The 15,000-nt window shown below is 38.1% G+C and overlaps 1 pseudogene; it reads left to right on the forward strand.

Annotated features, from left to right (window-relative positions):
* LOC137648153 (uncharacterized) overlaps positions 1-15,000 on the forward strand; it is a 52,900-nt pseudogene that overhangs the window by 33,113 nt on the left and 4,787 nt on the right.

Genomic DNA, 15,000 nt, shown 5'->3' on the forward strand with positions numbered 1-15,000 from the left:
AAAATAAAGTACAATAGAAAAATAGAAAACTAAAACCAAATATTTTTTGTATAATAGTAACAATGAATTAGATCCTTCACCTGAAAACCAATCAAAATAATTAAAAGGGGGGAGAGAGAGAAATAAGATATAACAGCAAGCCAGAGTGTACCCCTAAGCAAGAGAATTCTAATACAATACAGTGGAAAGCATTGGTACAGAGGCTACGATACCACCCAAAACCCGAGGACAATGGTTTGAGAGATATATATATATATATATATATATATATATATATATATATATATATATATATATATATATATATATATATATATATATATATATATATATATATATATATATATATATATATATATCACTGGAGGTTAGCCTCAGAGAAAAAAGTATTTGTTGAAACTAAAACTTTTTCAACTATGTTGGCTTCATACAGAGATTTCTCCTTTCTCTTTTCTACTAAATAAATTTCATTATAACTTCTTCCACAATATTTATCTGACTTTGCCTGGATTATCCATTTTATTTCTTCAAAGTTACTTAAAAAGCACACAGATTTTTCATACATTTAATGTTTTTCAGTCTATTTAAAAAATCTCGGATGAAATTATTTTCACCTAGATTAATCTATATCTAGGTCTTCGTATTTCCTCTTTTCTCATAGTTTCAGTTCTTCTTCTTACACATATCCTTTAAAAAAAGGAAGCATTCTTCTTTGCATTCTCAACTTTAATTTCTGTTATTCGTATTCAATTTAAAACAATAGCTTGCAGAAATAATATTTTCATACATAGTATTTGGATGTTCTTCCAGGTTAGAAAAAACCAGAGTGTGCCCACCACTCAAGTCCTTTCTGAAGCCACTACCAACATGATTATTCATGCTACTATTTGGGTTACTAGATTGGGTTTTAAAGGGATTATTCGACTTAGAAGACAAATTACTATTATTATTAGGGTATGAGGACGAGAAGTTACCTGACCCAGCCCGATGGGTCAGGACAAACTCATCACCTACCTGAGCCGCCTTTGACAAAGTTAAAATTTTAGTGTCCTCCAGATGAACCCTCAATTCTTTACTACACACCTTCTTAAACTCCTCCAGTACCATCAGTTCCCTCAAGGAAGAGAAGGAAGCAACTTGACGACTTTTCAGCCAGTTGTCAAACTGCTCCTCCTTGAGACAAGCGTACTCAACATAAGACATAGAATTGGACTTGCCAGTGGTTCGGAATCTCTGGCGATAGGCCTTAGGGACCAAATCATAGGCCCTGAGAACCAAAGCCTTTACTATGTCATAATCTCTGGCAAGGCCCTCTTCCAATGCATTATATACCCGGATTGCCTTGCCCGCCAATCTACATTGTATGAGTACCGTCCACATTTCTGTGGGCCAAGACAACCGGGTAGCAACCCTCTCAAAAGCTTTAAAAAATTCTGGTACGCTCCCTTCATAAAAACTGGAATTAACTTAAGTGCACCCGAAATATTAAATTTGTCTGATGATGAGCTGTAGGGAGAACTAACATGATTAGGGGACCCTTGCACCTTGGCCAACTCAAGGTTAAGCTTGAGCAACTCAATCTCATGTTTCCGGGCCCTCTCGTTCTCCTCAAACTGCAGCTTCAATAACTCAATTCTCTTACAAATTACATGGAACTCCTCCTGCCCCATTACATGAGCAGAAGGTGTTACATGGTTGGGAACAGCCTCCTCAGCTAAAAAGGGGTTAGTTGAAATATTAACATTTTTAACATCCCTGGCCGGAGAAGGAAAATTGGCCGGACCTTCATACATAACCTTTACGGCAGGGATATCAGCGAACAGGGACAAACCAGGATTTATGCTCACATCATCGACTATGGATCCTTCTTGGTCCGACCCAAAATCAGTGCCACTCTCAAAATCACTAGCTAGGCCGCTAGCTGCCTCATTACCCTCAGCCAAATCTTGGGACACTTTTTCCTTAACCAGTTTTAACAAATTGGCCCGAGTGTCAGAGGACTTATGAGGGATCCCCAACCACCGGGCACACTGTACCAAATAAGCCCTTGTCAAAACTCCTAAATATTTTAAACAGTCAGCCGAACCCAAGAATTCCGACGGGTCAAAAGTAAAATCCTTCATTTTAATGAAAATAATATCCTATGGGGAAGGAAAGCAACTAAACCAAAAATCAAATATCAACAATAAATACTGTCACATCAATCCAGAGCTGAACTGCTCCCCCAAACACCGAGTACACCTGCGTACGATCCTGTCACGGTCGCCACTTGTTACGACCCGTGTAGGCCGTAGTTCTGGTTCTTTAAACTTTGATTTTTTAAAGGAATCGTAGGCAGTACATTATTTATGTAACACGGTGAACTGAGGGAAGACAGAACAAAAACACTGGAAAAATCTAACAATATTTATTACAATACACTTAAATAAATTCAACCTTGCACCAGGAGTAACAAAAAGCTCCTAAGACAAACAACAATGATTAAACAAAAATGACCTGGAGGACTAATATACAGAGTCCTCTAAATACACAAGGTTGACCTATATCTAATAATCTTAACCCTAACAAAGAAAAACTAAACAGATCAAAAGTATGGCTCATATATTAAGCCGGGCCCACAAATATCAACAAACCACTACCCTATTACTAAACATATAGGAATAAGGAAGACAGGAGAAATGAAAAGGCAGAAAAACCTTAAAATTACCTACCTACACACACAAACATTAAAGGCTAAACCAAATACCCAATTATAAAACATAACACAAGGCAGCATACAAATACACATACCACATTAAGTTAAAGGCATAAATACTAATACATTCACATAAAAGAATTATGCTGAGTCATAATTTATAGATATATGTACATATCTCAACACTGTATTACCTATCCGTGGAAATACTTATAACTGTACTTATCCATACATGGATTAGATGACAGATAGGGGACGAACGATCATCAGCATCAGAGGAAGTATCATTAACATCAGGAAAACGGGCTGGGCATATCCGTAACGATAATAAAAAGATCGTAACTTTACCTGGGTAATGCCTCCCTACGTTCCTCCTCACGGACCCTTGGTCCACAGACGAGCAGCGTAACTGATGTGATGACGCTCTTGGATCACGGCAATAGTACCTCCAACAGTGCCGGGACGGAACGACGGCACCGTCTTCCCGCAGAATCCTCAGGCGGGGAAAACAACGTCAAGCGAAGGTCGCAAGTGACACATACACCTGCAGGACGTAACAAGCGAGGTGGCTATCGCAGGTGACAAAACCCCTGCATACGTAGTCCGTGATCCAAAGAAGTGTACAATTTACCGCGGGTGGCTCAAAGACACCAGCGAAATAATCCTCCAAAGGCACAATTCCTTATGAGGGAATAAAAGAGGCGTCTACCAATGGCTGCTGAATTATGATATACGTGTGTGATCAATGCACGGTCCGAACTGAACATTCCAGGCAGCAGTAGTCTCGTCCACGGCTCTCACTAAACACCAAACACTCGGAAAGATAAATAAACAAAAGAGTTAATGGCAATTCACTAATTAACGACGAGGAGGAGCGAAGGTTATCACCGAACTCTTATGAAAAGGGCAGTTAACTTTTACTCCTGCCGAAGACCGAATTTATTTATAAACAATTAAATAACCTACTTTAACATAACACCTTCCTCCCCCAAGAAAAATAATTTTCATTCACGAAATGCAAAGTTTTTCTTTTAATGATAAGCCACAAGGCTGGACAAAACATCAGAAAATGCAGGGCCACAAAAATAAAGAAAATTCAGGGAAAACACTAAAGCTACTACAAACCACTGATAAGATAAAATATCTTAAACCAAAACAAAACAAAGTCTTAAACGTAGTATCTACAGTAATAAACCAAGCACAAGGTAAAAACATCTTAAACCTAAGCAAAAGGACAAGAACATAGCAAGTTTTAAATACGTCATCAAACATTTGGACACATTCAATCCTATACCTGTCAACAATAAACTTTAGTAGGCACACAGAGAGAAAAAAAAATACGATATAGAATTATCCACACCAACCTAGGTCCTGGAACAATTTACAAGAGTATAAACCTTATACCTGAGCTCAATATATACATACCTCGAAACATGGATGTAACCTCAACACATGCAACCAGGCGAACCGAGAGGGTCCCAAAAAAAAAACCAAAGGGAGAGATCAAAATTTAGACACGTGAGAGAGCATCCGGGATGCAATTATCCACCCCTTTAATGTGTTTTATAATTAAATTGAACTCTTGTAGCTGAAGGGCCCAACGCAGAATCCTCTGATTTGATCCCTTCATACGTTCAATGAATACCAACGGATTATGGTCGGTCCAAATTTCTATAGGGAATGAAAAGTTAGTTACATAAGGTTTAAAATGTACCAATGTCCGCACCAATGCCAGAGCCTCTTTCTCAATGGTGGAGTACTTTCTTTCCGCCTCTAGTAACTTACGGCTGTAGTAAGATACGGGGCGTACTTCACCATCATCACTCCTTTGAAAGAGGACTCCCCCAATTCCTACGTCACTGGCATCCACGGCTATGATGAATGGCTTCTGAAAATTGGGAGAAACCAATATTGGATTAGACACGAGTAACATCTTAAGTTTTAAAAATGCTTCTTCGCATCGAGAAGACCAAATAAATTTCTGCCCTTTTTTTCAATAAATTAGTTAGAGGCTGTGCGAGGTCAGAGAAGTTTCGGACAAACCTACGGTAATATCCCAACATACCCAGCACCTTACGAACCTCTCTGACATTACACGGTCTCTTCAAAGCAACTATGGCCTCGAGATTGGCTTGCTTAGGAGCAACTTTACCCAAGCCAATCTCGTGACCCAAATAACTAACCTTAGCTTTCCCAAAGTTACATTTACCCAGATTCACAACAAGACCGGCGGCCCTAAGTGCCTCAAAAACTTTTCTTAATCTTACCAGGTGGGTCCGCCAGTCGTTGCTGTGTACCACCAAGTCATCTATATAGATTTCTGTACCTTCCAGGCCACAAATTACCCTGTTCATCAGACGCTGGAAAGTACAGGCAGCGTTCTTCATCCCAAAGGGCATTACTTTGCACTCGTAAAGACCTGAGGGCGTCACAAATGCTGAAATTTCACAGGCATGGCCAGATAGGGGGACCTGCCAATATCCCTTTAACAGATCCAATTTTGTAATAAACCTAGCAGGACCTATCAGGTCCAGACAATCCTCAATACGGGGAAGAGGAAAGGAATCATTTTTAGTAACCGAGTTTACCCTCCTATAGTCAACACACATACAATATTTACCATCAGGCTTCTTCACTAAGACTATAGGGGAACTCCATGGACTTACTGATGGTTGTATGAGATTGTGCTCCAGCATGTATTTAATTTCGTCTTCAACAATGGCACGCTTCTCTGGACTGAGGCGATACGGGCTTTGCTTAACCGGAGAAGCGTCCCCAACATCAACATCATGCTGGAGCAACCTCGTCCTTCCTGGAGAGTCCTGAAACAAGTCAGAAAATTCCATAATTAGGTTTAGTATATCTTGTTTCTGAGGTGCCTCCAGATGCTCTAACCCCTCTTTTAATACACCTAAATTTTGCAAGTTATTACCTAGAGCATCTGAAGGCACCTGGTCCAAAACATCTTCCAAGTTTTCCTCAACAGGTGTAACCACACTCATAACTGGCTCAAAAACAATGGCCAACGGATCCCGTCTATCAGAAGAGTAAGATTTCAACCTGTTTATGTGGAAAATTTTACATTTACGACTAGTTCCAGGGGCTTCAACTTCATAATTGATCTCGGACAACTTTCTCAACACCTTCCAGGGGCCCTTGTACCTGGGTTCAAGGAAGTTGTCTGGATCTGTGCTTAAAACTAATACTAAGTCCCCGGACTCAAATGAGCGTACCTTACACTTCTGATCAAATTTGGTTTTCATTGTAGCTTGGGAAGCAGACAAATTATCTTTGGCATACTTCCAAGCTACGGCTAACTTGGACTTAAGTTCACTAACAACTTCTCCCACCATACGCTCTCCTCTCTGATTTACTTCGAGCAATTCATGGAAGATTTCCAAAGGTCCTCGAACCTTGTGCCCAAATATTAATTCAAAGGGAGCAACGCCAGTAGAAGAATTGGGAAAATTCCTTATGGCAAAGAGAGCAAAGGGAAGCCCTTTATCCCAATCCTCTCCTTGCTCATAACAATATTTCTTTAATATACACTTAAGGGTCTGGTGAAATCTTTCCACCACACGCTGACTCTCAGGATGGTAGGGTACACTGGTAATGTGCTGAATGGCCAGTTCAGCACACTTACTCTTAAATACCCTGCTTGTAAAATTCGAGCCGCAATCTGACTGAATTTTACGAGGCAGTCCATACCTGGAGAAAAACTCCACTAATTTGTCAAACACAGCTTTTGAGGTTATTTTCTTCATTGGAAAGGACTCAGGAAAACGTGATGCTCTATCCATTTTGGTCAGGAGATGCGTAAACCCTAACTTTGTCCTAGGCAGAGGTCCTACCACATCAATTACCAATTCTGCAAAGGGTTCTCCAATTGAAGGAATTGGGTTAAGAGGAGCCTTGGGAATAGGTTGATTGGGTTTACCCATCACCTGACACACTTCACAAGTTCTTACAAATTTCTTCACCGAAGACTTCATTCCTGGCCACCAAAAACATTTACTCAACCTACAAAAAGTTTTACTTAAGCCTAAGTGGCCAGAAAAGGAGTCCTCATGTGCAAGGCTTAACACAGCCTCCCTAAACTTGGTAGGTACGCCAATTTGTCTTAAACAATTAGTCACATTTAGTTGATGAGTTGGGGGACGACTGACCCTATACAACAATCCTTTCAAAACCACAAACCTGGGCCTGGTCAAATCGTCAGTATTACCTAACTCAAATGAAAATTCATCTTTTTGAGCCTGTATGAAAGAGAGACGGTCACAATCGGATTTCAATAATTTAAAAACTTCAAAACTAGAACTACTGCTACTACTAATACCTTCTACTAGCCCGGGCTTCTCTACCTCTACTTCTAAATTACTTAAATCTAGGTCATCATTATCAGCTTCTGCTGCAAGCTTAGCAGAGGCTCGAGTAGTTATTGCCACAGGGCAAGCCGTGACCGAAACAATAGGAAATAATTCCTGCCCCTCTGCACTCAACATATCATTCCCAAGGATTCTGTCTATTCCTGGTATCGGCAGGCTCTCAACTACCGCCAGCTCAGTAACCTTATGATACCCTGGGAAGGACAGCTCCACCCTTACTAAAGGAGCAGATACCACTGTATCGGGAAATCCTCCCAGGACCACATATTCTCCCGTATAGGGAACTAAGTTAGACAAGGACCCTGCCAACACCAAAGATCTAGCGGAGCCTGTGTCCCTCAAGAATTTAACATAAAGTGTAGAGGTCTCACATTTCAATTTTCCTGGGTAGACATATTTGTTGAATGGTCATAAATTACCAGTGGACTCACACAATACAGGTTTTACTTTATCTACATCTGGTTCACTACTAACCTGGGGATCAACAGTTTTACCATTCTTACTCTCTGAAATAGAATTATTTGAAATTAGTGAGATTGGCGTAGGCTGATTAACATTATTTTGACTCTTATTTTGATTCTTTTGGAGGTAGCGGCTCCTGGCTCTACATTCAGCTTGTCGATGCCCTGGCTTGTTACACCAAAAGAAATTACCTCTAATTTGATTAGTTTTACCCGAATTGCCACGGTTAGAAAAAACCAGAGTGTGCCCACCACTCAAGTCCTTTCTGAAGCCACTACCAACATGATTACTCATGCTACTATTTGGGGTACTAGATTGGGTTTTGAAGGGATTATTCGACTTAGAAGACAAATTACTATTATTATTAGGGTATGAGGACGAGAAGTTACCTGACCCAGCCCGATGGGTCAGGACAAACTCATCACCTACCTGAGCCGCCTTTGACAAAGTTAAAATTTTAGTGTCCTCCAGATGAACCCTCAATTCTTTACTACACACCTTCTTAAACTCCTCCAGTACCATCAGTTCCCTCAAGGAAGAGAAGGAAGCAACTTGACGACTTTTCAGCCAGTTGTCAAACTGCTCCTCCTTGAGACGAGCGTACTCAACATAAGACATAGAATTGGGCTTGCCAGTGGTTCGGAATCTCTGGCGATAGGCCTCAGGGACCAAATCATAGGCCCTGAGAACCAAAGCCTTTACTTTGTCATAATCTCTGGCAAGGCCCTCTTCCAATGCATCATATACCCGGATTGCCTTGCCCGCCAATCTACATTGTATGAGTACCGTCCACATTTCTGTGGGCCAAGACAACCGGGTAGCAACCCTCTCAAAAGCTTTAAAAAATTCTGGTACGCTCCCTTCATCAAAAACTGGAATTAACTTAAGTGCACCCGAAATATTAAATTTGTCTGATGATGAGCTGTAGGGAGAACTAACATGATTAGGGGACCCTTGCACCTTGGCCAACTCAAGGTTAAGCTTGAGCAACTCAATCTCATGTTTCCGGGCCCTCTCGTTCTCCTCAAACTGCAGCTTCAATAACTCAATTCTCTTACAAATTACATGGAACTCCTCCTGCCCCATTACATGAGCAGAAGGTGTTACATGGTTGGGAACAGCCTCCTCAGCTAAAAAGGGGTTAGTTGAAATATTGACATTTTTAACATCCCTGGCCGGAGTAGGAAAATTGGCCGGACCTTCATACATAACCTTTACGGCAGGGGAATCAGCGAACAGGGACAAACCAGGATTTATGCTCACATCATCGACTATGGATCCTTCTTGGTCCGACCCAAAATCAGTGCCACTCTCAAAATCACTAGCTAGGCCGCTAGCTGCCTCATTACCCTCAGCCAAATCTTGGGACACATTTTCCTTAACCAGTTTTAACAAATTGGCCCGAGTGTCAGAGGACTTATGAGGGATCCCCAACCACCGGGCACACTATACCAAATAAGCCCTTGTCAAAACTCCTAAATATTTTAAACAGTCAGCCGAACCCAAGAATTCCGACGGGTCAAAAGTAAAGTCCTTCATTTTAATGAAAATAATATCCTATGGGGAAGGAAAGCAACTAAACCAAAAATCAAATATCAACAATAAATACTGTCACATCAATCCAGAGCTGAACTGCTCCCCCAAACACCGAGTACACCTGCGTACGATCCTGTCACGGTCGCCACTTGTTACGACCCGTGTAGGCCGTAGTTCTGGTCTTTAAACTTTGATTTTTTAAAGGAATCGTAGGCAGTACATTATTTATGTAACACGGTGAACTGAGGGAAGACAGAACAAAAACACTGGAAAAATCTAACAATATTTATTACAATACACTTAAATAAATTCAACCTTGCACCAGGAGTAACAAAAAGCTCCTAAGACAAACAACAATGATTAAACAAAAATGACCTGGAGGACTAATATACAGAGTCCTCTAAATACACAAGGTTGACCTATATCTAATAATCTTAACCCTAACAAAGAAAAACTAAACAGATCAAAAGTATGGCTCATATATTAAGCCGGGCCCACAAATATCAACAAACCACTACCCTATTACTAAACATATAGGAATAAGGAAGACAGGAGAAATGAAAAGGCAGAAAAACCTTAAAATTACCTACCTACACACACAAACATTAAAGGCTAAACCAAATACCCAATTATAAAACATAACACAAGGCAGCATACAAATACACATACCACATTAAGTTAAAGGCATAAATACTAATACATTCACATAAAAGAATTATGCTGAGTCATAATTTATAGATATATGTACATATCTCAACACTGTATTACCTATCCGTGGAAATACTTATAACTGTACTTATCCATACATGGATTAGATGACAGATAGGGGACGAACGATCATCAGCATCAGAGGAAGTATCATTAACATCAGGAAAACGGGCTGGGCATATCCGTAACGATAATAAAAAGATCGTAACTTTACCTGGGTAATGCCTCCCTACGTTCCTCCTCACGGACCCTTGGTCCACAGACGAGCAGCGTAACTGATGTGATGACGCTCTTGGATCACGGCAATAGTACCTCCAACAGTGCCGGGACGGAACGACGGCACCGTCTTCCCGCAGAATCCTCAGGCGGGGAAAACAATGTCAAGCGAAGGTCGCAAGTGACACATACACCTGCAGGACGTAACAAGCGAGGTGGCTATCGCAGGTGACAAAACCCCTGCATACGTAGTCCGTGATCCAAAGAAGTGTACAATTTACCGCGGGTGGCTCAAAGACACCAGCGAAATAATCCTCCAAAGGCACAATTCCTTATGAGGGAATAAAAGAGGCGTCTACCAATGGCTGCTGAATTATGATATACGTCTGTGATCAATGCACGGTCCGAACTGAACATTCCAGGCAGCAGTAGTCTCGTCCACGGCTCTCACTAAACACCAAACACTCGGAAAGAAAAATAAACAAAAGAGTTAATGGCAATTCACTAATTAACGACGAGGAGGAGCGAAGGTTATCACCGAACTCTTATGAAAAGGGCAGTTAACTTTTACTCCTGCCGAAGACCGAATTTATTTATAAACAATTAAATAACCTACTTTAACATAACATCAACTATGTTGGCTTCATACAGAGATTTCTCCTTTCTCTTTTCTATTAAATAAATTTCATTATAACTTCTTCCACAATATTTATCTTACTTTGCCTGGATTATCCATTTTATTTCTTCAAAGTTACTTAAAAAACACACAGATTTTTCATACATTTAATGTTTTTCGGTCTATTTAAAAAAATCTCGGATCAAATTATTTTCACCTAGATTAATCTATATCTAGGTCTTCGTATTTCCTCTTTTCTCATAGTTTCAGTTCTTCTTCTTACACATATCCTTTAAAAAAAGGAAGCATTCTTCTTTGCATTCTCAACTTTAATTTCTGTTATTCGTATTCAACTTAAAACAATAGCTTGCAGAAATAATATTTTCATACATAGCATTTGGATGTTCTTCCAGGTTAAAAAAAAAAATCTTTTCATAAGTAAAAACAAAATTGACTGCGAAAATGCATTATGAAAATAGAAATTATGTTAAACTCGCAAATGAGGCGAATACACTGTTTATGAAAGTCACTGAAATATTGTTTTATGGAGAGTGTATATATTGATACAATATGAGATGTAAATATATTCAAATACACACACATACACACACAAACACACACATATATATATATATATATATATATATATATATATATATATATATATATATATATATATATATATATATATATATATATATATAGTTTTTGCATATAAATACACACACACACACACACACACACACACACACACACACATATATATATATATATATATATATATATATATATATATATATATATATATATATATATATATATATATATATGTGTGTGTGTGTGTGTGTGTGTGTGTGTGTGTGTGTGTGTTGAATTCTCATCCGCAGAAAAGCATTATAAAATACATATTGTTAATTTCATTCCCTTCATTAATGAATCATTGTAATAAAACTCCGATAAGCTATTTAGTGGATTTGTTGTGGCAGTAATGCAATTTGATTGCAAAGTGGTCAACATATTCATAAAGGTCAAGCTGGTAATGGACTAAAGGTAGATAATATTTCACGCGGATTAATATAGATTGTGTAGATAATACTCACGGTCCAGATATACCAGGTCAGCCAGACAGCGTACCGATTTTAAGCATCTTCTGTGCACCTACGTCATCTGAAGGAGCTTAGTGTTGGCGAGACCCATTAAGAACGTAGATCTCATACACAGTCAATGAGGTTTTTTTTATACTTTATCAAATTATTAAGATATCGCATTCGAAAATATACCGATATCTTAACAAAAAAAAGCAATAACATCGTCAGGAACTTCAATACCAGACTGTTTTAATTCTAAATAAAGCTTTTTAAAACAATTTTTTCCTTCCATGAGAGCTTCCCCGTGTACAGCATTAAAAATCTCCCGCATCATTAACAACTGTGAAAAAACTGACTAGAAGGTGCATGTAATTGCCCCCGATTAACACATGCTATCCAAGTATCATTCCTTAGCACTTCTTCAGTCTTATTTCCTAACTCAGGATATTTTACACAAAATTTCTTTACAATATATCCACCAATATATTTAAGAGCTTCTTCCTCAATTACTCCCCTAATATATTTCTTTATTTGCTCTCAAAAGGTCTTCATCCTCGTCTAAAGCATCTTTCTCTAAATAAAAATCTAAATTTCTGAATATCTGCGTTGTTAGGCATATTTCTAACACTAAGTCCCTTTCTTTCGTGATAGATTCATCGTCTTTGGCTGATTCATGAGATTTTTTAACAGTGGTGATATTACACTTTTCACTTAATATTTCAATTTCCTTTCCTAGTAACATTTTTTTAGCCGAAATTTAAAGTTCACAGCATGAGGATGATCATAGTGCCCATCCATTTGCCTTATACACCCAAAGAAATGTTCAAGGCAATCTTGATTTAGTCTTTGTGTAAGTAGGTAGTCAAAACTATAAGAGCCTTTTAACATATCAAACAAAGCAATTGTAGATTTATATGATAAAATTATTCCTTTCTGAAACTTGAAAAGACTTTTTGTATTAGGATTTTTAACTCTCATAGTATTCATTACCTCGATTACCTTGAGCAGTGTACCTGTATGTTTTTCTACATCAATACCAAAAGCATTGCTTTTACCAAACTTTCCATACATGGAGGAAGAATTCATTATGTCGAACCAATCATTTATTAAAAGAATAAAATCAGATGTTTGATTCCAGTTTTGACACTCCAACAGTCCCTTTTCCCATAAATATTTTAATGAGTTGGCACATGACCTAGAGAGTAATTGAACTGCTAATTTAACGTGCTGTCTTTGTTGACCTGTTACAGTTGAATGCATTTCATTAATCTTATATGCAAGCCTATATTCTTCTTTGATTTTATTAAGCATTTCCCGTATGCCGTCATCTGAAATACACTCTCCAGTCTTGAGGAAAAACCAGAGTCAGTAAAATTATTTCTAACTAATTTAATTAAATGTGGTACATCTGAGAAAACAAAAACTTCTCTTTCTGGTTTAAAATAAATCGAGCAAACAGTAGCATTCACAACGTTAATTCTGTCTGCACGGCAACATGCATGTATCCACTGGTCTATGTATGGTTTTTCTTTTGGAAAGCGATGGTATTTTATGTTTGAGCTTTTAGTTTTATCATGTCTATTAGAACAGCCAAATACTGTGCAGTTACTTGGCATTATTAGTGACAGAATGAATGAATGAATAAAATGATAATGGACACAGCGTCTCCTATTGTTTACGTTACCTCGATAGGTAGCTAACTAAGGCAACGGTCCTTTTTGTTTACCCACGTGTGTGAGACGGGGAAGCTTGACGTCACAGTATGGGTGATTTACAGCTTAAGCTGCGCGTTGGCTGACCTGGTATATATAGACCTTGATAATACTATTCCAAAAAAGCAGCATATTTTAATTCTACTTATTTTTATATATATAATGCAAAATGTAATGACGTATGACAATGATGTAAATATCCTTAATAGTGCATTGAGGCAAAGTGTCTTTTTAATCATTATCATCATCCCTTACTAGTTCACCGCAGAACAAAGGCCTCAGATATTTCCTTCGATTTGGGTCTGATTATAGTCTTTGTATGAAAGTCCACACCAGCAAACTTTCTTAGTTTTTAATTCATCGTTTATCTTCCTTCACCTACTTATTTGTTTTGTCTTTTTTGATGGCATTATGCAAATGCGAGAACATAAATATTATGTTGAGAAGTTGAAATATTTATCGTACAAAAAAAATATCTTCATCTAATAATTGAAACTATGCTCTGTTTTAATCAATTTGTAATTGGATGTTTTGTCAATAATTAGTTTCCTTTGTTCAAATTGACGTAGATTCTATCAATCATAAAGTCGTCCTTGTGGCTGTAAATGATTGACCACATAATCAAAGTAGTTGTTCTCCTACCTTCAGTTGAACAACATTACCATCCTATCCATAGAATAAGGTTTTCAAGTATGCCCATTGTTGCCCTATGTATAAATCGCAAACAATCATCATTAAAATGTAACCCATCAAATCACAAAAAGCATCTTATTTGCAAAGAAAAAAGAAAATATCTCTAAAATCCCATTGTAATAATCATCCCCAGCACTTCTTTCCAAATTCATCAAGAGTAATCATCATGAAATTATATCCACTCAAATCCTGAAGCTCTAATTGATCAAAGAAATCATCTTATTTGTAAATATAAATAGAGAAAAAAAAACCCGAATCCCATTACAATAATCACTTCCAGCACCTCTATCCAAAATTATCATTAACGTTAATTAATTCCCCAATCAGGTAGACTGGCTGCATAATCAAACGAAGGTGTCCATCGCTGGCCCCCGAAGAGGGGTGAGTATTCACCCGGAGAAAGACGGCCAATTAGTGTCCCCGAAGCTTTTGGTTGGGAAGGCAGTAAGCGGAAATGCCGGCAACTATACATGTCAGCCGGATTCGGTGCATCCTATGTCTATTAGCGTCTTCATAGTAGGTCTGTTTTCGTATGATTTTTTTTTTTTTTTTTTTTTTTTTTTTTTTTTTTTTTTTTTTTTTTTTTTTTTTTTTTTTTACAATTTCATAATCTTGGTTATTTGTGAAAACGAGTATAGTTGCTTAATAAAGCAATGTGTAGTTCATTGTCGATTTAGTATAGTTTTTTCATATGCATGACCATCATATTGTTAGCCAGTATTAAGACTAGTAGTTCTTAATACTCAGGACTGTGTAAGTCTATAGTTTAGAGAACTACACAGTGTAATATTATGTTCAGGAATGCTATGTTCCTGATACTTAATAAAGATGTAGTTCCTGAACAACATAGAGAGCACTCTCCAAGTCAAAGCACAATACTGTCTATAAA

This window comes from Palaemon carinicauda, chromosome 10 (genome assembly GCF_036898095.1).
Source record: "Palaemon carinicauda isolate YSFRI2023 chromosome 10, ASM3689809v2, whole genome shotgun sequence".
Classification (NCBI taxonomy): Eukaryota; Metazoa; Arthropoda; class Malacostraca; order Decapoda; family Palaemonidae; genus Palaemon; species Palaemon carinicauda.